This window comes from Pelobates fuscus, chromosome 12 (assembly GCF_036172605.1).
Source record: "Pelobates fuscus isolate aPelFus1 chromosome 12, aPelFus1.pri, whole genome shotgun sequence".
Taxonomy (NCBI): Eukaryota; Metazoa; Chordata; class Amphibia; order Anura; family Pelobatidae; genus Pelobates; species Pelobates fuscus.
Window position 1 is genome coordinate 40,381,089 of NC_086328.1, and position 13,260 is coordinate 40,394,348.

General features: G+C 43.2%; 1 pseudogene; it reads left to right on the forward strand.

The window, feature by feature from the left end:
• Window positions 1-354: 354 nt before the first annotated feature.
• Window positions 355-12,163, forward strand: LOC134579024 (large ribosomal subunit protein eL28-like; annotated as a pseudogene).
• Window positions 12,164-13,260: the final 1,097 nt, after the last annotated feature.

Here is a 13,260-nt window from a genome sequence, read left to right on the forward strand (position 1 = left end):
CCAGACCGAGGGAGACTGACAATTATTTTGTGTTTCTTCCATTTGCAAATAATCGCACCAACTGTTGTCAGCTTCTCACAAAGCTGCTTTGTAGCCCATTCCAGCCTTGCATAGGTCTACAAAATTGTCCCTGACATGCTTGGACAGCTCTTGGGTCTTGGCCATGGTGTAGACTTTGGAATCTGATTGATTGATTGATTGATTGCTTCTGTGGACAGTTGTCTTTTTATACAGGTAATGATCTGAGATTAGGATCACTCCCTTTAAGAGAGTGCTCCTAATCTCAACTTGTTACCTGTATAAAAGACATATGGGGCTTTCCTTCCTCTGGCAGCGCAGAGAAAGTGTCCCAAAATGTCTGCTCACTTGCAATGCATGGTTATTCAAAACTCCTTCAAATCTCCTTATCAAGAGGAATAATCAAGTTTATAGCACGGAACCAAACAACCTTAAGGCTCGGAACTTATCCAGGTCCAATGGCCTAATCCATAAGAAAACTGTTGGTGTAGAACCAGCTGCTGATGGAAAGCGAGTAGTTGTCATTCTGAAAAAGCGTGCAGGCAGGGCCGGATTAAGAGCCCAGTGGGCCTGGTGCTGATAATTATGATGGGCCTAATTACAAAATCTTATTGACCAAAAACACTAAAACAGTCCTACCTCCTAAGCGTCATGTATCTGATGGAGATGATGCTGTAGGGAAACTCATAGGATGCAACTATGAGAAAACACATACCCTTTGCTAATCTCATGCTTTCATCTTTCAAGTAAACCCATACCCCCTAACAGCAGTGTCCAGTAAAGCAGGAAGTCTATAGATGCGGTAAAAGGGTGGGCTACTGACACAAATCACATAACCAGAACGGCCGAAAGGACGAACATACACAAAAAGGGGGAATGTCTGTGTCCCTATGTCTCCCAGTCCCTTAGTGTTTGTGTCCTCATGTCTCCCAGTGTCCCCATGTCACTAGGGGACATTGAGAGACATTGGGACACTGGGAGACATGGGGACACAGATACTAGGGAACACTGGGAGACCTGGGAAATCTGAGACTCTTGGGGTCACTGGGTGACAGACACGAGGGGACACGGGGAGACATGGGGCACTGAGACACTGTGATATATAGGGGACACTGGAGACTTGATAAAAACCTGGGTACAGGACAAAATGTTGCGGTGTCCAATAAACCTGCTTAAAGCTATCACAGTGAGTGCCTGAGATTTTTTTCTTTTATACTAGGGGACACAGAGACACTATGGGCACAGATACACTATGGGCACTGAGAGACATGGGGCACTGAGACACTGATACATAGGGGACACTGATACACAGGGGACATTGGAGACTTGATAAAGACCTGGGTACAGGTCTAAATGTTGCGGTGTCTAATAAACCTGTCTAAATCTATCACAGTGAGTGCCTGAGATTTTTTCTTTTATACTAGGGGACACTGAGACACTAGGAGACATGGGGACACAGAGACATTGGGAGACTAGGGGACTTTAGGAGTCTAGGGAACACTGAGACACTAGGGACACTGGCACACTAAAGACACTGAGAGACACCAGGGACACATGGGGATACTGAGATACTAGGGACACTGGCTGGGAGACATGGGGACACTGCCATGTCTCCTATGTCTCAAAGTCGCCCAGTGTCCCCATGTCTCCCTGTGTCTCCATGCCTCTCAGTGTCCCCATGTCGCCCAGTGTCCCCTAGTGTTTGTATCCCCATGTCTCCCAGTGTCCCTTAGAGTCTGTGTCCTCATGTCTCCCAGTGTCCTGATGTCACTAGGACACTAGGGGACACTTAGAGACATGGGGACACTGGGAGACATGGGGCCACTGAGACACTAGGGACAGTTTATCCTTGCCTCTCTCTCATGACTGAAACCGCAGGGGAGCAGCACAGAGCAGGTAAGTGAGGGATGGGGGGTAGGGGAGACCGCATAGAGGAAGGTAAAGTAGAAGGAGCAGAAAGGTTCTGCAAGGGGCAGGAGGGGTCAGCAAGGAATAGAAAGGGGCAGCAAGAAGCAGGAAGGGGTCGAAAGGTTTTCAAGGAGCAGGAGGGTAAAGTAGAAGGAGCAGCAAGGACCAGGAGGGGTCAGTAAGGAGCAGGAGGGGTCAGCAAGGAGCAGGAGGGGTCAGCAAGGAGTAGAAAGGGTCTGCAAGAGGCAGGAGGGGTCAGCAAGGAATAGGAAGGGGCAGCAGGAATGGGAAGGGACGGTCTGCAAGGAGCAGGAGGGGTCACCAAGGAGTAGGAAGGGTCTGCGAGGAGCAAGAGGGGTCAGCAAGGAGTAGGAAGAGGCAGCAAGGAGTAGGAAGAGGCAGCAAGGAGCAGGAAGGGGCAGCAAGGAGTAGGAAGGGGCAGCAAGGAGTAGGAAGAGGGAGTAGAAAGGGTCTGCAAGGGGCAGGAGGGGTCAGCAAGGAGTAGTAAGGGTCTGCTAGGAGTAGGAAGGGGCAGCAAGGAGAAAGAAGGGGCAGAAAGGAGTAGGAAGGGCCTGCAAAAAGCAGGAAGGGTCTGCAAGGAGCAGGAAGGGTCTGCAAGGAGCAGGAAGGGGCAGGAAGAATCAGAAGGAACAGAAAGGATCAGTAAGGGGCTGCAAGAAGCTGGAAGGGGCAGAAAGAAGCAGGAAGGGCAGTAAGAAGCAGGAAGGGTCTGCCAGAAGCAGGAAGGGCCATCAAGGAGCAGGAAGAGCCATCAAGGAGCAGAAAGGGATCAAAAAGAGAAATGAGCAGAAGGGCGCAAAATAAGCAGAAAGTAGCAGAAAGGTAAAGGAGCAGAAGGAGCCTCAGAAGACAAAAAAGACTGTGTCAAATGAAGGAGAAGAAAATGAGATTGGAGCACTTCCTTCGGGACACCACATCATAAGGCGTTGGTACCTGGGCCTGGCAGGGAAACTTTGGACCTTCTCATCTCCCCAGGTAAAAACAAACAATATCAGTGTTAATGTGTTCACTTTTATTTACTGAGTGTCAGGAAACACAGAGGGCCGCTGGGTAGGGGTGCCGCTGATTGACTAGATGGGTCAGCTAGCACTCTAAGCCAATCAGTAGCTCCCCATTCATAAAAACGTAAAACATTTTTATGAACCGGGAACTAGCGATTGGCTTAGAGTGTCAGCTGACCACTCTAGCCAATCAGCGGCACCCATGCCCAACGTCAATCTGCACTTCCTGACACTCTGTTTCAGAAGTCGAATACCACTGAGCGACCTGGAGATCTGGAGCTGAAGGAAGCCTTTGGGGGGTAAACCATTTGAGAGCGGTTTCACCCCTTCAAAGAAAGAGCACCCAGGGGCCTCCTTGCATCACAGCATTTTCATTTAGATAAAGTTGTTATGGTGACCAGAATGTTCCTGTAATTTGATGAAAGAAACACTATAGTGTCAGGAATACAAACATATATTCCTGACACCATAGTTGTGAAAACGCTATTCCTCCTTGCTTTATGTGAAAATGACTATGCTCCTTCCCTTTCATGACACTGTCAAAAAGGTGCCAAGCTTGGATGTCATTACAATTATGCAACCTCTCCCCGGAAAAATTCCTGAGGACGTCCATGCTCAGGGTCCCCATGTTCCCCAGTGTCCCAATGTCTCAGCGTCCCCATGTCTCGGAGCTGCTGTCTGGACTCTCTGTGCAGAGCTGCTCCCCCGCGGATCAGTGAGTAGAGAGAGGCAGGGAGGGAGATGCTGTAACTTCTTATCACTGCCTCTCTCCACACAAACAGCGACCCCTACTGGCCGGCGCTGCTATTGCAGAATAATCTATGTTTATACTGAGACAGACATTTGTATTGCCGGTATTACTGCAATACCGGCACCGGCTAGGCAGCCTCAAATACCTGAGAAATACTTCTGAGAAATACCTGGCAACCCTAAGAAATACATGAGAAATATCTGGCAACCCTAAGAGTAGTGTGTAAAAAAAAAATGTAAAAAAAAAATGTAAAAAAATTTTTTTTTTTTTTTTTTTTTTTTTTTTTTAAAACCAATGGGCCTATTCCATGGGCCTGGGCCTGGGCCTGGAGCTGCAGCTCCATCAGCCCCTATGTTAATCCGTCCCTGCGTGCAGGTCAACGCTACGTCCTATAAAAAAATAACCATCAACAAGAACTCCCATGCTACTTTAAGCTGCTTTCGCCACATTATCTGCAAGAATAACTACAGGAAGGACCTCCGCATGGCTGTTCCCAGACGTGCAAGTGCTATCCTAAAAAGTCAGAAACCTGTTGTGGTGAAAAAGAAGCGCACCCGAACAGCCAAGACTGCATAATGTGTTCTGCAGAATGAAAAAAAAAAGACATATGGGAGCCAGAAATCTTGCTGATTGATAGGGGATCAAATACTTATTTCACTTATTGACATGCACATCAATTTATAGCATTTTTGACATGCGTTTTTCTTTTTTCTTTTTTTTTTTTTTGTTATTCTCTCTCTCACTGTTAAAAGACACCTACCATTAACATTTTAGACTAATCATTTCTTTGTCAGTGAGCAAAAATTCAAAATCAGCAGTGGATCAAATACTTTTTTTCCCTTGCTGTATAAAGTATAATACTGTCTCTGTGGGAATCCTCCACATCATGCAATAGATCAATTTGAGTTTGTTTTTCAACAGCTTTCTTTGTAATAAATGCCATAAGTCTATGTTTGAGAACTTTTCTGTTGTCATGATAATACACTAGACAAAAAGGACTGTTCTTAACATATCCAATAAAAATGTCTCTCTCTCACACTTTGAATCTAACTGCTTCCCATCATATTTATATACAAAACATAGTGACCCCAAATTCTTAATTATAGAAAGGTTAGATCATTTACCCGTTAGCAGATAATATGGAGTTTGTTGTTACAACATCTGTTTTGGATCTGAGCAGTAGTCATTATTGCGTATGTCTATAGTTTCTTTGGCAATTTACTTTTGATTAACAGCCATTTTGCCATTTTAACTCGTGTTCTCTAGTTTCTCTCAGAAGTACCATTTTGATGGGGCGAGTAAGGTGCTGAGGTCTCCTGTCTAATAATTTGTTTATTTGGTAGTGACCCCTAAAACTCTCAGCCATGAACTCAGTACCATTTGTCAAGCATTTTATGTTTTATTCTGAGGCAGTATCGGCAGAGAATTCCTCAGCGCTTAACACCTCATTACTTTTGCTTTTTAAGAAGTGTACAAATACCATTATATTTTGCCTCAATCAACTGCAGAGGTTTAAATATCCTATGTAAGAGGAGGCTGGCACTGGTAGAGATACACAGATGGGGTGCAGATATTGCATTTTTTCAGGAAACACATTTTGCAAGAGGTAAAAATAACCTTCTCATCCAAGGTGTTCCCAACAGGGTATCACTCATGTTATAAAGCTAAAATGAGGGGTGTGACTCTTCTGAAGCAGAACTTCTTAGATTTCTGTTTGCATAACAAGATTACTGACAAAATGTCCGCTTCTTGATCTTACAATGTTTTATTAACATTAAATCTCATCCAAAGAGTGCAAACTTTAGACCATACCTGAATTGGGACTCAAAACTATATGATAAACTGATTGGCAAATTGTCCCCTATAATCCTTCCCATTATTCATATCAATGATCAATTCATTGATCAGAGAGGTTTTGTTAATTCCAGACAGGGCTCGGATAATTTGAAAACTCCCTAATATCATACAGACTTTTTAACTACACACTATGCCAGGGATGTTGATGGCCTTGGACGCAGACGAGGCCTCTGACAGGCTAAACTGGCAACACATGAAACTCGTTCTCCAACGTTTTGGTTTCCCCTGTGCAATCATTTATGCCATTATGGCACTGCTATTTCTGGGCTAATTCTGTATGCAGGGCTCACATAGGAACCATTTCAAATTTCTAATGGGACCAGACAGGGGTGCCTAAGAATTAGCCATACATATCACTATTCAGGAGGTTCAGATGCTGCAGTCCTTATATACATATGACTAGAAACAGAATAACATCAAGTATCCGTATAGTGAAATCCACAGAAGAAACCTATAAGCGCACAGAGGAGGCGGAGACTTGTCTATTTGTTATATTTTATAATTTATCGTCTCATGAAACAAATAAAACAAATTATATGTGTAAGTGGGAAGAAGGTCTGCAGAAACAATTCCCACTTAATGTTCTATGGAAAAATCACTAAATGTACCAACCACAAATTGGTTATGAGATGGTATATGATGCCTGCCAAGCTTCAAAGAACGTTTCCATCCCGGCCCTCACAGTTACTGGCGTTTTTAATCTGGGGTTGGTACTTTAATGCATGTATGGTGGTCATGTTCTTTGGCACAACCGTTTTTTGTAACAAATCTTCAGCTTCATAAGGAATCTCTACAATCTGAACCTACGTTAGCTCCTTAGCTCCCGGAGTGCCATTTGTTTTTGATGCTGCCTGAATATGTCCCATCTGGAGCTCGGAACGTGTGTATATACATTGTGCAGAGCAGAGTTATCTTTGGCGAGAGAATACTGGGGATAACGGATCTAACACAGGAGGTTGACACGGCACTGTCACCCCCTTCCATCCCCCTGAAAAATGTGCATTTCTTAAAGATATAATCCTCCTGACTGTGTTGTAATTTCACACATGGAACAGGTTTACTTTAACAATGCAAGCTTTTTAATGATGCTTGGCATTGTCAGAGGACATTTTTACTCTCTCCACATTAATCCACCTCCCTAGATAAGCAGAGTTCCATCTGAGCGGCAGCGTATTCACAGTGCAAGAGGGCAAGTTATGATATGTTGCTTTATTTAATAACAGACTCACAGAGCATCCTAGCAACACACATTGGCTTTTGATTCCGCCTAGCTCCTGAAAAGACGTTAAGGCACTTTTGGTCTGATGGTATTTGCTTTTACAGATATTCCCCAGATAAAGAGATACTTGAGATATTTTCTTCAGCTGTCTTTCGTGTCATAAAAAAGCCAAGCAGCAAAGCTTTCGCACCCAAACAACTTATTGTTCTAACATTCATTTCACATTAACAGCAATAACAAACATCTAAACACGGAATGTGATAACAGACAAAAATTGATAAATACACCTAGTTTGCTTAGTTGCAAGCTGTCTTAAAGGAACACTATGATCACCATAACCACTACTGAATGATGTAGTGGATATGGTGCCAGGAGTGCCCTAGCATGCTTTGAAGGTAAGTAGTCAAACAGTTTAACAATTTACCTGGGGTTATGGCTATGGAGCTTGAAGTGTTTCTTTAACCATCAAGACCAGTTGATTTTGAGTATTAATTTAAATTAAGCGTTACCCCTGATGACGGCGTGGTTCACACGCTGAAACGCGCGTCGGGTTCTTTAGCCTTCACTTTACTCACGTTTGAGCACCCTGCACGAATGATATGATTTGACACTATTTTTACCTAATGGACCATCTCTATTATTAGCTTGTAGCTAAGACTAGAACACCCTCGAAGGTGTTATTATAGGAGCATAGGGTTTAGTATAGCGTGAGACTCTTTTGTCGGGAGTTTGCTAGTGGTGGGAGAGGTTATTTGGTTGTTTTACTTATCATCCTCACTCTACCTCTCTCCCTCATTTCTCCGATTACTCTCCCCCTATCTCTCTATATACCCTATACCATAGCAGTAGTGAGTTAATCTCCTTTCTTGTTTTGAAAGGTAGTGGATTTTCTAGTAGGCGGTCTAACCACTGCCTATTTTCGTTGCTTGGTTTCTCCATTATTCCTGTAGCTTTAGGCTAAGACGAGGACACCCTCGAAGGTGTTGTCTGAGGAGCATAGGGTTTTAGCTCAGAGTGGGTTCTGTGGGATTTGGCAAGTTGGAGTGGGAGGTATATATGTCTTATGATTGCTTTTTTTAGTCATTCATCACTGTGACATTACCTCTCCCCTTCTATATCCCCTTCCCTCTCATTGCTTTTCCCTTTGGCTCCTTTAATCGAGATCGTTTTTCCATTAGGTATTATATTTTAATTTTGTGTTTTTTTCTATGTTAGATAGAGTCCCGAGTTATATACCCCTGTGGGTTTTCTAGGAGTACCCTTAGTAGTATTCAGTACTTTGTCCTTCTAGTTAGAAGGTCTATAAATATATAGCCAGAGTAGGCTATTCATTAGCCACTTTCTCTATGGCCTGATGGTGGGTAATTCTCTATCTACTTAGATTTGTGTCTTTATATACAAATTATATTTAATAAAGTTATTTATTATTTTTCCTTACTCTACTTACGGAATTGGACTGGGTACCTCTCCATATGGCTGTCCCTTAGTTAGATAACCTAAGGAGATTCTCTCTTTATAATTCAAGTCTTCCCGAGGGTTATCCCCTCTCCACCCAGTCCAGGTGATCACTTTTTACCTTTTGAGTCAGTAACAGAGTTGAGGTTTTCTCTCCTGTCTTCTGATCTCTTAAAGTTCTATTCATATTAATTTAAATTAAAGTAGATAAGTGTTACCTTTTCTTATATCCCTGTAGATAGCACATTGCTCCATGTGGCTTTATTTTGAATAGTAAATTTAAGTGCCTAAACATGTTCGTCATGCTATGCCATGTGAACTCTGTATCAGGAATTACAGTATATTTGGACTTTGCTCATTTCCTAGTGCACGTTTAAACAAACCCAGGTGCAGAAGTCAGACAGACGTGGACCATGGACCTTAAATAATAAGAGAACTAAACAGAACACATGGCAAAGGTTAGCGAATAACTTTACAAGAGATGTAAATTATAACAAGGCAAAGCTAATATAAATTCTAAATTATCACTTCTCCTGAAGAGGCTGTGAACTGCTGTTGATACAGTTGCGAGGTGCTAGCCATATCAATATTACGGGAATTTTTTTAAATGCTCAATTATCTGGGTATAAAAGCCTTGGATATGCCTAGTGTGTTCTTACAGGATTTCTGACATCACTCATTGGGCTGGAAAAATCCCAAAAGACAAGACTGCATTTTTGTCCTTTTTTCTATGGCTGTCATTGGATAAAACCCATCAGCAACAAGACATGACGTTTAATTGAGTCAGAGGTTCAGAACAGGAGGATAAATGAGGCGAACAACCCAAAAGTCAAGGGATAGAGTCAAGTTCTACCCCATCATCTAGCATTCCGCCATCTTTAACCAGCCACCACTGGATGTCATAATGCTTCTTTAACTATCACCAGATTTTACACTTCAGAGTCAATTCAGACTCCCCGTGTGCATCCATGGTTTGTAACGCCTATTGTGCTCCACCAACACATTTCTGGAATTTGGAACCAGTTTTGGATGTACCTATACTGGATACTCAAAAGCAGAAAATCGGGGGGCGGGGCCGGACCGCCGAGCTGGATGGTCGCAAGCCTGAGCAGCTCCTGCAATTCGACAACATTGGCACTCTAAAATCATGTCCCACCACCTAAAATCAGACCACCAGAGCAGATACCCAGAGCTGAGATACTGCTGGACCCGGGGAGAGGCTGGATCACCGAGCTTCGGTCCCCCGGGGGAGAAAAACACATTGCCCCAAGCGGGGCCTTCTCCTGCGGTGAGTGGGGCGGACGGCCGCTGCCCCACTATCCTGCACCACGGAACCCAGCCACGGGTACAGACCGGCACGGATCCGTCTCCGTTCCCCCCCTCTCTGGGCCGGGGGGGTGATCCTGGCCCTCACCCTGTGGCCCTGACCGCGACGCTGCAACTGAGGCTGGGGAGCCCGACCGCCACACCTAAAATGGCGGGCGCCATGTGCGCAGACGGTAAAGGGAATACCTGCTCCCATCTCACGCTCACAGCCAACAAGGCGGCTCAGACATCCCGGACATGCCGCACGGAGAGACGGCGAAACCGTTGCCAAACCTCGCAGCATGCGACTCAAGAGAACAGGATACAAAGGCATGGAGGCGGCCTCTACTGTGTGTCCCACGCGTGCTACCGCAGAGGTGCAGACACAGATGGACGTCACAAGCTGCGCACCAAATTCACGGCACAACATCCACACCAACTGCCTCTCACCTGTATCCCGAGTTGCCCGGGAGGGCTCCTGTCGGCAATCAACCTGCAGAAGGAGGACTCCTCACTAAGCGGTGCCGGACACCCACACACTACGGTTCTAGCGAGCAGTCAGGATAGACCTCCGGTACACACCGCATCAGAGGGGCTTGGAGGAGCGACCTGCCTACACATGCTGGACTTCGGTTGCCCAAGGGCTGCACCTCATCCTCTGGGAGCTTCGGCTGAGCAGACTGGGGGCAAGCGTTATAATAAGATCTGCGTTAAATATATTTTTGCTTTGATGGTTTAGCCTACACATTTAAACGTATGCAGTGTTAGCTGAAGCTATATTAACAAACTATAGAGGTACTAAAAGCCTGAAGCCTCTAAATGTTTAGCATAATCACTAGCGATAGCTCCACAACCAACATGCAGATATTTTTAGGCAACTGCCAATCTACCTCCTAATAGCAACACCTTACATTATAGCATTAACCATATCCTATCCTGCTCTGTCTAATCGTGTAACTCATCTTTCCTGTTCAGCAACATAGAACAACACCTAGAGAAGCGACATTATTATATACAAAATTGTGCTATAACCACTAATGCCTAACTACTGTCATGCTATGTTGAAAAATGCTTACCTTAGCTGTTGTGGCATTGTAAGCCAGATGTGAATTTTCTATGCACAAATAAAATAAAGAATAAAAAAAAAAAAAAAAGCAGAAAATCATCTTTTTAATCAAACATCATTTGATGACTTACTGGCATTAGGTAGCAACATATATATTGCTAATTTCGCAATTGCACATTCATTAACCTTAGCCACTTCTCACCACAATCAAACCATGTTTATTGGCTCTGCCTCGGTATCCAGGTACATTGTTATACCTGTGGTGTAACTCCTCAGGCAATATAGAGACAATGAAGAAGATATTTGGTGAGAGGGTAGATTTTTCTGAGTTAGCGATCTGGTGTTATATGTTAGTGCAGCAGTTGCAGCATGTTTTTGCCATTAGGTGGCGTGCCATGTGATTGTGGCAGCAAGGATATTGAATCTCAAATGAGGTCAAATGAGGAACTCAGTGCCTCTTCTGTAATCAGGGTACTGTTTCTCTGATGTGGCTGATGGAATTCCATTTAAATATATATATGGCCATAAAAAGTCTATGTTCTTGTTCCCCTCACTCTTTCCTCTTCTTCATCATGTTATCTCTTCCCCAACCCCAACTCTTTCTATAGTACTTCACTATCCATTTTATGGTATGCACGGCTGTTCCCCAGTATCCCTCTCCCCATCTCAATTTCTCCACTTATTTATGCACCATCTTTTACATACAATATTCTACTTTCTTCTCTTACATTTTCACGTTTCCCATTTTTTTCTTTTTCCCTTCATTTCCTGGGAGTGTCTGTCTGTCCCTACCTTGATGTGTGATGACTCATGTTCTCCCTTGGTGTAACAATTCCATATTTTTTTTTTTCAACTACGGTTATGCTGTATTACAAATTTTGAATAAAATAATAGAAAAAAATGTACATATAATTTATGTGTTTAAATCACGATCTGAGCTCAAAATTAAGTAGGAAACCAATGTAAAAGAAGGATTGCCTACAAAGAAAATACAGAATAATAAACCATTTGTATAATCCCCAAGTCTAGAAATAAGAGCCAAGGCATTCCAGTTCTGGCACCAGCCAAGACGACAAAATAGTTTGTACTGCGTTACGCAGCTTTTAATAAAGGGTTCTCTGTCTGAGAACCTTCCATTTTTCGTCTCTCAAAGGCAATGCACATCATACTGGTGAGTGCTGTTTCCACCAACTGTTTGATATGTTTTGGTTTCTAGGTGGGTGTGACCCTGCTTGATGTGTTTGGCTGGGTCTGTAACACTGGAGGAGAGAGTCTTTCCTGTCTCTGGAGAGAAGTATAAAAATGAAAAACAGGGAACACACTTCAAACGGACAAAGGGGAAGTATAATAACAGAGATATGTAATGAATATGGAGGGTTTCAAATTGCAGAGACAATGGTGCATTCAATTTGCTCTACTTCTCTGTGCACAATGCTGCAGTGGGCACGGACATTTAGTATTTTGAGTTACAATTCCTATCATTTCTGTTAGATCTGATAAGGGTTGTAATCAAACAGTTTCAAAGTGTTCAACTGGAAGATATAAATCCTGCTAGACAGTAAATATACTGTAATATATATATATATATATATATATATATATATATATATACATATATATATATATATATATATATATTATTTTTTTTACTGTTATTGTGAATAACTGACCACTTTGACTGTTTTTGTGGGATATTTGAATGTAGCAATATGTTGCCTTAAGCTTATACAGAAGTCGTAAAATTATGGCCTAGACTAGACTGAAGAAGCCATTTGCACGTGCCTCCATAATCATTCACTCAAACTGATTTAATTAGCCACATGCACATATTGATACACGTATCGGTATATACCAGACACATTCAGAACATGCCATATATCTATTTAACAATATGCTCACATACGCACACAAACATGCAAACACAGATGTAATCTAATACACAGACAAAAACGAAAACCCAATTAAAGACACATTAACATTAGAGAGATGTCCCAAATAGTTCGCTGGCGAATAGTTCCTGGCGAACATAGCTTGTTCACGTTCGCCACGGCGGGCGAACATATGCGATGTTCGGTCCGCCCCTTATTCATCATCATTGAGTAAACTTTGACCCTGTACCTCACAGTCAGCAGACACATTCCAGCCAATCAGCAGCAGACCCTCCCTCCCAGACCCTCCCACCTCCTGGACAGCATCCATTTTAGATTCATTCTGAAGCTGCATTCTTAGTGAGAGGAGGGACAGTGTGCTGCTGATGATTTAATAGGGAAATCGATAGCTAGGCTAGTGTATTCAGTGTCCACTACAGTCCTGAAGGACTCATCTGATCTCTGCTGTAAGGACAGCACCCCAAAAAGCCCTTTTTAGGGCTAGAAAATCAGTCTGCTTTTTTTTTCTGTGTAATCTAATTGCAGTTGCCTGCCTGCCAGCGTGTGTGTCAGGCTCACAGCGTATACTGTGCCCACTTGCCCAGTGCCACCACTCATATCTGGTGTCACAATAGCTTGCATTTAAAAAAAACAAAAACTTTTTTGACTGTAATATAATAGCAGTCAGTTTCCTTCACATGTGTGCATTTCAGGGCCTGCCAGGGCACAGTGTCACACCAGAGCAACTCATATCTGGTGTAACAGTAGTGTACATTAAAAAAAAAATAGAA